This window comes from Dipodomys spectabilis, unplaced genomic scaffold (genome assembly GCF_019054845.1).
Source record: "Dipodomys spectabilis isolate Male_0828 unplaced genomic scaffold, ASM1905484v1 ptg000108l, whole genome shotgun sequence".
Classification (NCBI taxonomy): Eukaryota; Metazoa; Chordata; class Mammalia; order Rodentia; family Heteromyidae; genus Dipodomys; species Dipodomys spectabilis.
This window is the reverse complement of record NW_024870785.1, coordinates 21,320,902-21,331,502: the sequence shown is the minus strand read 5'-3', so window position 1 is coordinate 21,331,502 and position 10,601 is coordinate 21,320,902. Positions and strand designations below refer to the sequence as shown.

General features: G+C 43.9%; 1 non-coding gene across 1 annotated transcript; it reads right to left on the bottom strand.

The window, feature by feature from the left end:
• Nucleotides 1–10,211: 10,211 nt before the first annotated feature.
• Trnaq-cug lies at nucleotides 10,212–10,283 on the bottom strand. The gene has a single exon. It is a non-coding gene; the product is annotated as a tRNA-Gln (tRNA).
• Nucleotides 10,284–10,601: the final 318 nt, after the last annotated feature.

Here is a 10,601-nt window from a genome sequence, read left to right as displayed (position 1 = left end):
CATGATTGTCTTGAGAGCTATCTATTTTGTTATATTTATAGCAATTCTATTTATTGCTGAGTAGTATGTGGTTGTATTAAAATTTACTTATCCATTCACCTGTTATAGAGCATATGAGCTACTGCTAGTCTTTTGCTATTCCAAAGAAGGCTAAGCTGGGCACCAGTGACTCATGCCTATAATTCTAGCTACTCAAGAGACTCAAGATCTGAGGATCAGGGTTCAAGCCAGCTAGGGCAGGAAAGTTTGTAAGACTCTTATCTCCAAATAACTACCTAAAAAAGTGCCGGAAGTGGTGTCATGGCTCAAGTGGTAGAGTACTAGCCTCCTGAGTAGTTGGGATCACATACGTGAAATAGCTATGCAAAAGAATGAGGCTGGGCCTGGGAAGGTGGCTCAGTGGTAGGGCGCTTGCCTTGCTTGCTCGAGGCCCTGGGTTCGATTCCTCAGCACCACATAAGCAAAAAGAAAAGAGCCGGAAGTGGCACTGTGGCTCAAGTGGTAGTGCTAGCCTTGAGCTGAAGAGCCGAGGGACAGCGCCCAGGCCCAGAGTTCAGGCCCCATGACTGGACCCCCCCTCCCCCCCAAAAAAAGAATGAGGCTGGGCTGAGAATGTGGCTTAGTGGTAGAGTGCTTGCCTAGCCTGCACAAAGCCCTGGGTTTGATTCCTCCAGACCACATAAACAGAAAAAGCCAGGAGTGGTGCTGCTGCTTAAATGGTAGAGTGCCAGTCTTGAGCAAAAGAAGCTCAGGGACAGTGCCCAGGCCCTGTGTTCAAGCCCCAGGCCTGGGGGAAAAACAAAAAGATTGAGGCTCTGAGTTCAAGTCCTAGTCCCAGTACCAAAAAAAAAAAGTCAGTGAGGTGTGCTGGTGACTAACACCTGAATCCTAGCTATTCAGGAGGCTGAGATCTGAGGATTATAGTTGGAAACCAGCCAACGTGAGACTCTTATCTCCAATCAATTACCAAGAAGCTGGAAGTGAAGTGCTGACTCCGGTGGTCAGGAAGAGCACCTAGACCCTGAGTTCAAGCCCCAGGATCAGCACTAGGAAAAAAAAAAACAAAACAGTCAAAACTTCAATGAATGGCTGAGGTGACCTTTGAAACCAAAACTACCATTTAACAAGCAGGTAACTTTGCCTCCAGTAGGCAGATAGTGAGACCTGTTCCAGATCTTGCTTCTCCCATATATGTGAAGGTCTTGCTTCTCCCACATATGTGAAGGTTAGGACATTTCTAAATCTCCATTTCTAATACTTTTTGGGGATATTTCTTTTTGATTTTCCTATTGACTTTAACTTCAGTGTGCTTAAAACTAAAGTCAGCATTTTTGTTCCTTCAGCATTTTTAATCTTTCTCTGTTTTATTTTTATCTTCACTTCCCTTTTTCTATTGATCATTCTCCCAAATAGAGGTTAAACTTCAGATTTCTCTTTCTGTGGTGACATCTCCGTAGGTACAATGTCATATTTTTGTACATTGGGTCCAATTATCTGCATTTTATTTTTGAAAAAAGCTGTATTTAGTGATTAGTAATGAAACCCTAAAGTTCCAGCTTGGAGTTTTATAGGTCTTAAGAAGCTTAGTCTATGTCTGGGGCTGGTGGTTCACTCTACAGCTCATTTGAAAGAGAAAGACTATTTTTAAAAATAATCAAAGTTTAAGCTGGGCACTGGTGGCTCATGCCTGTAATATTAGCTACTCAGGAGGTTAAGATCTGAGGATCACAGTTCAAAGCCAGCCTAGGAATGGAAGTCCGTGAAACTATCTCCAATAAACTATTCAGAAAAAGCCAGAAAGTGGTGCTGTGGCTCAAGTGGTAGAGTGAGCACAAAGAGGCTCAGGGACAGCACCCAAGTCCTGAATTCCAGTCCTGGGACTGAAGGAAAGAAAGAACCACCACTCAGGGCAAAGCTGATCTAGTACTAGCATGGCCACTACGCTTAATCTCTGTGTCAGGGGACAACCCATAGAGGGCGTGGCTTCAGTGTGAATCCTAGACAATGAATCATAGCTGGGCTTCTCATATCTGGGTATCTCTGGAAGGGTCATCTGAGCAGTGTGCCTTGAATGCTACCAGAGGAATGGCAGAAAGATTCAAAAGCATACTCAGTTACATGCCTGAATTCACTGATGATAAATTAGATCTTTCCAATCAGTGGGGCCAAAGGGACAATTCAGAAAAACAATGTTGAAATAATTGGCTATCCATTGAGAAAGAATTTCTATTCCAATTTCAGACAATGCTGATTATAAGTAAAATCCAGATTGGAAAAAAAGGTTATAAAAAATATTTGTAGAGGGCTGGGAAGGTGGCTCAGTGGTAGAGCACTTGCCTTGCATGCCTGAGGCCCTAGGTTCAATTCCTCAGCACCACATAAGGAAAAAGCCAGAAGTGGCGCTGTGGCTCAAGTGGTAGAGTGCTAGCCTTGAGCTGAAGAGCTGAGAGACAGCGCCCAGGCCCAAAGTTCAGGCCCCATGACTGGACCCAAAAAAAAATTTGTAGAGGGGCTGGGAATGTGGCTTAGTGGTAGAGTACTTGTCTACCATGCATGAAGCCCTGGGTTCCATTCCTCAGTATGACATAAGCAGAAAAAGCCAGAAGTAGCACTCTGGCTCAAGTGGTAGAGTGGTAGCCTTGAGGTAAAAGAAGCTCAGGGACAGTGCCCAAGCCCTGAGTTCAAGCCCCAGGACTGACCAAAAATAAATAAATAAATAAGTTGAAGGGAAAAAAATCAATAGCTGGGTGCTGGTGGCTCACACCTGTAATCCTAGCTACTCAGGAGGCTGAGATCTGAGGATCGAGGTTCAAAGCCAGCTCAGGCAGGAAACTCTAGGGGACTCTTATCTCCACTAAGCTACTCAGAAAAGTAGAAGTGGCACTGTGGCTTAAGTGGTAGAATTCTAGCCTTGAGCTGAAGAGCTGAGGGACAGCTCCCAGGCCCAGAGTTCAAGCCCCATGACTGACAAAAAAATAAAATAATAATAATAAATTAACACTTTGAAGTCAACTTGACACAAAGAAGCCTTCTTCTGTCAAATACAACATCCAAGAATTGTCAAAGATATGACTAAGGAAGAGTTGATGAAATAAAAAGGTAAAACGTAAAAACATAATCTCAGGCAGCTGAGATCTGAGGATCAGTTTGAAACTATCTGTGCAGGAAAGTCTGAGCAATTCTTATCTTCAATTAACTAGAAAAAAAAAAAAAAAGCTGAGCCAGGTCTAGGTGTCTCATGCCTGTAACCCTAACTACTCAGGAGGCTGAGATCTGAGGATGGTGGTTCAAAGCCAGCCCGGGCAAGGAAAGTTTATGAGACTCTTATCTCAAATTAACCACCAGAAAACCAGAAGTGGCGCTGTGGATCAACTGCTAAAGCGCTAGCCTTGAGCTGAAGAACTGAGGGACAGGGCCAGGCTCAGAGTTCAAGCCACACTACCAACCAAAAAACAAACAAACCAAACAAACAAACAAAAAAGCTCTGGAGGGGGCTGGGAAGGTGGCTCAGTGGTAGAGCACTTGCCTTGCATGCTCGAGGCCCTGGGTTCGATTTCTCAGCACCACATAAGCAAAAAGAAAAAAGCCAGAAGTGGGGCTGTGGCTCAAGTGGTAGAGCGCTAGCCTTGAGCTGAAGAGCTGAGGGACAGCGCCCAGACCCAGAGTTCAGGCCCCACGACCGGACCCCAAAAAAAAAAAAAGCTCTGGAGGGGGGGGGGGGGGAATTGGAAGGGATGGGAAGGGAAACAAAGGAGGAGGCTACAATGCTTGATAAGAAATGTATTCATTATCTTGCCCATGTAAATGTAACCCCTCTGTACAGTATTTTCACAATTAAAAAAAAAAAAAGCCCTGGAAGTGAGAGGAAGTGAGACTGTGGCTGAATTTGTAGAACGCTAACCTTGGGCAAAAATATGCAGGGACAGTGTCCAAGCTCTGAGTTCAAGCCCCAAGACTGGGACACACACACAAACACACAAATTAATTAATTAAAGAAATATATATATATATATATATATATATACATATATGAAAATGTTCGCATTCAGTAGTTATTTAATAGTTATTCCAGAAGTGACAAATCATTAGATGGGCACAAAATACAAATGCTGCTAGAATTCACCATGAGTCACTGGTAAGTGGTTATTGGCGTTGGTTTATAGCTCAACCATAGCAATTTATTTTAGACTGTTCCTCTTGGGGGAAGGGCACTGTCACAGCTGTAGAGACCACATCCTGTTTACAGCTGGAAAAAAAAGAGAAACTAAGGGGAAGCCCCTCTCATCTCTCTGGCTAAATCAATGCTATTCTAGATTCCTTAGACTCAGGCTAGTCTGTTATTGGCAGGACTGTCCCACATGGCAGCATCTAGCAGGATTTCTCTGGGAAAATGAAGAGTTGTAGCCTTTCTAGTCTCTGCAGAGACTAGGCAAAGAAGAAATGGGTTGGGTGGGCACCAGGGGCTCATGCCCTACTTCCAGTGGGGGGGGTGGGGGGGGTGGGGGGGTTCTTTTGATACATTCTTGTTAAGCAACACTGTGCAGCAAATTAGCTAAATCTATAGGGATCAATATAAAAAGATTTCCAAGATGAGGAACACATCAAATGAACTGATTTTATATATATATATATACATATATATATATGTATCTATATGATATATATAATTTATACAATGATTATATATTTACGTAATTTATATATTATATATTATTTTATATTACTTATATATTTTAGATATTGTGTACATATGTATATATAAACATATATGTATATGTATCTAGCATCTATCTCTGGGACTGAGAGAGGAATTTAAGTATAAGAAGACATCAAGGGGCTGGGAAGGTGGCTCAGTGGTAGAGCGCTTGCCTTGCATGCCTGAGGCCCTGGGTTCAATTCCTCAGCACCACATAAGCAAAAAGAAAAAAGCTGGAAGTGGAGCTGTGGCTCAAGTGGTAGAGCGCTAGCCTTGAGCTGAAGAGCTGAGGACAGCGCCCAAGCCCAGAGTTGAGGCTCCACGACCGGACCCCCCCCAAAAAAAGAAGACATCAAAGCTTTTCTTATATTTCTGTATATTTATAACATTAAAAATGGGTTTCAAGCTAGGCACTAGGGGCTCCTGCCTATAATCCTAGCAACTGAGGAGGCTGAGATTTGAGGATTGTTGTCTGAAGCCAGCTTGGGCAGGAAAGTTTGTGAGATTCTTATCTCCAATTAACCATCAAAAAAGCCAGAAATGGAGCTGTTGCTTAAATGGTAGAGCTCTAGCCTTGAGCACAAAAGCTCAGGCTCAGTCGCGCACCGGTGGCTTATGCCTGTAATCCTAGCTACTTAGGAGGCTGAGATCTGAGGATCATGGTTCAAAGCCAGCCCAGGTAGGAAAGTCCGTGAGACTCCTATCTCCAATAAACCACTAATAAACCAGAACTGGTGCTGTGGCTCAAGTGGTAGAGCGCTGGCCTTGAGCTGAAGAGCGCAGGGACAGCACCCAAGCCCAGAGTTCAAGCCCCTTGACCGACAAAACAAAAACAAAAAAACAAAACAAAACAAAAGCTCAGGCACAGTACCCAGGCCCTGAGTTCAAGCCCCAGGACTGGCATATACCCCCCCAAAAAATTACTGAAATTCCGGGAAGGTAGGACTCTTGAACAAAATGAACTGAGAGCTTGGGATTCTAAGTTAAAAAGACCCATTCATACCATACAAAAAAACAAAAACAAACCTATCTTAACCAACTAACCAAACAGAAGACCCTCCAATATGATTCACTTCTGCTTAGATATCCAGAAAAATCAAGTTCAACATATACCTAGAGGTAACTTTACACACTATTCAAAATAACCAAGTGATGGAATCAATCTATATAATTGACTGATGACTGGATAAGGAAAATGGTATATATGCAGATATATATGCACATGAAGGTAGGGGTGTGTGTGTGTGTGTGTGTGTGCTTGCGCGTGCGTGCGGGACTTGGACTTGGAACCTCATGCATAATCTTAGCTTTTCCACTCTGTCATGCCTCCACTTCTGGCATTATGCTGGCTAGCTAGAGAAGAATCTCTTGGATTTGTGTGATGGTGTTGTCTTTGAATTTCAGTCTTCAAATCTCAACCTCCTAGGTAGCTAAGATTACAGGTCTGAGCCACCCATATTTGGCTCCATAAGGAATTCATTCAGTTATAAAGAAGAAAAATAAGTTGTTGTTTTTTTTTAAACAAAGTAAACTGGAACCGGAGATCAGTCTGTTAATTGAAACAAGCTAGACTCAGACCAGTATAACATGTTTTCTCTTATATGTGGAATTTAGAGGCAAAGACATGCGATTAGAAGGGAGAACTGTTAGAGATATAGAAGAGAAAAAGAGGGAGTGGGGAATGGGAATGAGAAAGAGGGAAAGAAGGAATGAAGCCAGGTACTGGATGGCTTATGCCTATAATCCTAGCTAATCAGGAGGCTGAGAGCTACAGATCAGGGTTCAAAGCCAGGTTGGGCAGGAAAGTTTGTAAGACTCTTATCTCCCCTGAACTACCAAAAAGCTAGAAGTAGAGCGCTCAAGGGCTAGAGCACTGGCCTCGAGTCCCAACCAAACAACAACAAAAAGGATCACTATGGGTTAGGAATGTGGCTTAGTGGTAGAGTGCTTGCTTAGCATGCATGAAGCCCTGGGTTTGATTCCTCATTACCACATCAACAGAAAAAGTGGGAAGTGGTACTGTGTTTCAAGTGTTAGACAAAAGAAGCTCAGGCCCAGGCCCTGAGTTCAAGCCCCAGGACTATAGAAACTGCAGTTTCTATAGACTTTTTAAAATGCCAATGTTGGGCTGGGAAGGTGGCTCAGTGGCAGAGTGCTTGCCTTGCATGCATGAGGCCCTGGGTTCGATTCCTCAGCTACCACATAAGCAAAAAGAAAAAAGCCGGAAGTGGTGCTGTGGCTCAAGTGGTAGAGTGCTAGCCTTGAGCTGAAGAGCTGAGGGACAGCGCCCAGGCCCAGAGTTCAGGCCCCACGACTGGACCCAAAAAATAAAAAATAAATAAAATGTCAATGTTCTAAAGTGGGAACCTCTTAGAGAGGAGACAGTGTATAGGCCTGCCCTCTCAACTGATTTTCCATTCAGCCCTTCTTTTGAGGAACCCTATTGTCCTTCTGAGAACACACATTGAGAAATCATAAGCTAAGGGGAAGACTAATTCTTCAGCCATGAATGGCCTTGCTCAACATGCTCTTACACTCTAATTTCTCCCACTTCCTAAAATGAGTTTCCTTCCTTGCTTCTTCCATCAGGAGTCAGCATTAATTCCTCTTCCTAATTATTGCAGGCCCTCTGAGCATGGCACATAAACCAGAACTCTACTGAGTGACTCCTGAACTGTCTAGTTATTGAATCTCTGTTTTGTAGGCCCATTTAAGTCTCCATAGTCTGAGGAGAACTGGGATTGTCTGATTAGCTGTAGACACCCATAGGCATTCCAAAAACACCTGGCTGCTTTAGCAACATTGCATTTCTGCCCCAGTTTGAATGCTTATACCAGCACAGAGGATCTTAGATCTTCCATCACTTCATGTAGGCAGAAAAAGCACACTATATTAATTTCCTATGGGTGCCATAACAAAGGGTCGCCAACTTGGTGATAAAAATGAACACAAGCCTGGTGCAGGTGGCTCATGCCTGTGATCCTATCTATTCAGAAGGCTGAGATCTGAAGCACTTAGTTCAAAGCCAGCCAAAGCAGAAAGGATGATGACTCTTATCTCCAATTAACCTCTGGAAAACTGGAAGTGGCACTGTTTATTTATTTTCTTATTTTTGATTTTTGCTTTGAGCAAAAAAGCTCAGGGGCAGCACTTAGGCTCTGAGTTCAAACCACAGGACTGATAAAAATAAGAAAATAGGGCTGGGAAGGTGGCTCAGTGGTAGAGCGCTTGCCTTGCATGCATGAGGCCCTGGGTTCAATTTCTCAGCACCACATAAGCAAAAAGAAAAAAGCTGGGGCTGGGATGGTGGCTCAGTGGTAAAGCGCTTGCCTTGCATGACTGAGGCCCTGGGTTCGATTCCTCAGCACCACATAAGCAAAAAGAAAAAAGCTGGAAGTGGCACAGTGGCTCAAGTGGTAGAGTGCTAAACCTTGAGCTGAAGAGCTGAGGGACAGTGCCCAGGCCCAGAGTTCAGGCCCCATGACCGGACCAAAAATTAAAAATAAAAAAAAAAATAAGAAAATAAACCAATAGAATAATTTAATTTTTATTTTTTGCTGGTCCTGGGGCTTGAACTCTGTGTCTGGGTATTGTCCCTGAGCTTTTATGCTCAAGCCTAGTGCTCTACTATTTGAGCCACAACTCAACTTCCAGCTTTTTGTTACTAATGGAATTAAGTTTCTTTTTTTTTTTTGATCCTGTCGTGGGGCCTGAACTCTGGGTCTGGGCTCTGTCCCTCAGCTCTTCAGCTCAAGGCTAGTGCTCTACCACTTGAGCCACAGCACCACTTCCGGCTTTTTTCTTTTTGCTTATGTGGTGCTGAGGAATCAAACCCAGGGCCTCAGGCATGCAAGGCAAGCACTCTACTACTGAGCCACCTTCCCAGCCCCGGAATTAAGTTTCTTAATTTCTTAAGTTTCTTAAGTTTCCTTCTCAGTCTGGCTTTGAACGGAGATCCTCAGATCTCAGCCTCCTGAGTAGCTAGGATTACATGTGTGACAAATGTATTATTTATACCTCTATAGATTAAAAACCTGATATGGGTTCACTGCTAAAATCAGGGCAATGTCTTGGGATATTGGGGTGTAAGGGCACCAACTTGAAAGGAACTCAGCAAAGCTGGATTTTACTTCCGCAGAAGGTTATACTATTGACTGGGAGCCAACTAAGCAAATGCCCTTGGAGGAGTAGCTTGAGTAGGTTTTATCTCTAACTTGTGATTGCCCCTTGTTGGAATATGTTCACAATCTTGTGAAACTGGCTAGTCTGAAAGGGTTTTAAACTTTTTTCTGATTAAACAACCGAAACCAAGATTCCTAACCAATGCAGGAACTTGTTTGGGATAAAGAGATATGGCTTAAGTAAAACAACTTCTGATAAGATGGCAGCCACCCTTAAAATGGCAATCAACCCCTTTGACAAATATTCTCACTCCTACAGCTCCTTCAAAAGGTCTTTTGGAATACTCCATTAGGGTGCCTGCCCCAGCTTCCAGAAGCCTCTGCTCCTGCCCCTCCTTGTCTGTCTGTAAGGAGGCTTGAATGGCTGGTTGAGATTTTCTCCCATCTCATCCCACTGACCCTTTCTGTCCCACATTTACAGGTGGGTTCCTCCGCCGCCCCCCCCTCCCCCCATAGAGGGGTTTGAACTCAGGGGTTCACTTTTTGAGCTGTATCTTCAGCACCCCTTCTCCTGTTTTAAAGGACCCTTACAAAAATACTGGGCTCACACTTATAACATAATCAAGGATAATGTCTTCATTTAAGGTCAGATGATTAGCAACCTTAATTTGATGTGGAAGCTTAATTTCCCTTTGCCATGGAATCTAATATTTGTTTTCCAGGAAGTGGAAAGTGGACAAAATTGTGGTGATGGTGGTGGCGGTGGCTTGATGGGGCCATAATTCTGCCTGCTAGACAGTCTTGCCCAAAAGTCTAAATTGAGAGTTAGCACATAGTTAGCATATGACATTAAGTGGAGAAAAGCTTTTGGGGATTAGAGATTCCCTTCAAGTACAAGGAGGCCCCAGGAGCAGAATGATCTTTAGCAAATCATTTGAATGATTAGCTCAAATCAGTCAAAAATCAAGTCTTATCAGTGTCAATTCTGAAAATTGTCAGCATCTGTATGTTAAATAATTATGTAAATAGCCTGGTTTAGAGGCTAACAAACAGAACTCAAGAAGTTCTTGAATCTTGATGAGAAGGGTGGGCGAAGTTCTGTGCTGACATCTGGAAATAGTAGGGGAGATTTCCCAGGAAGAGTCTGTGACTGAAGCAAAAAAAGCAAGAAATGCGTTGAAACTTCTGCTTAAACTTTAAAGAAAAAGCACGTGTGGAGTATAACGACTAGATCCCCAGGTGGAAGACGGTTCTAGAATTGAAGAGCGTACTCACGGGGGAAATTTGGGAAGTCTTCAACGGTTGTATTTACTCAAAGCCAGAAATGACACCGTTTTTTAAAGTAAATATTATATCTGAATTAAGGTGGGGCAGAAAGAGAGAGGAAAAGGAGTAGGTTCCACCGAGATTTGAACTCGGATCGCTGGATTCAGAGTCCAGAGTGCTAACCATTACACCATGGAACCACCACGCGTGAGGAGGCCGCCTTCCACTCTCTAATCCTTAAAGAACCCGTCCCCACCCCACTCCCCAAGCCCTCTCCGCAAACCCCACTACTAAGAAGCGAGGGGAATCTTCCGGCGCTCTGTTTCTGGGCCTGGTCGTGTGCAAGGAAGAGTCAGGGTCCCCTACCACGGAGATGAACTGAGAATGTAAACCACAAGTTCACCCACCGAGTTTCCCTTCTGGTGGAGGGAGTGACACCCGGCGCCGGCGCACGCAGCCTTTTTTACGCTCCGGGGGGGCGGGGCATCGCGTCTCCGGAAGTACCTCCCGGTGAGGGG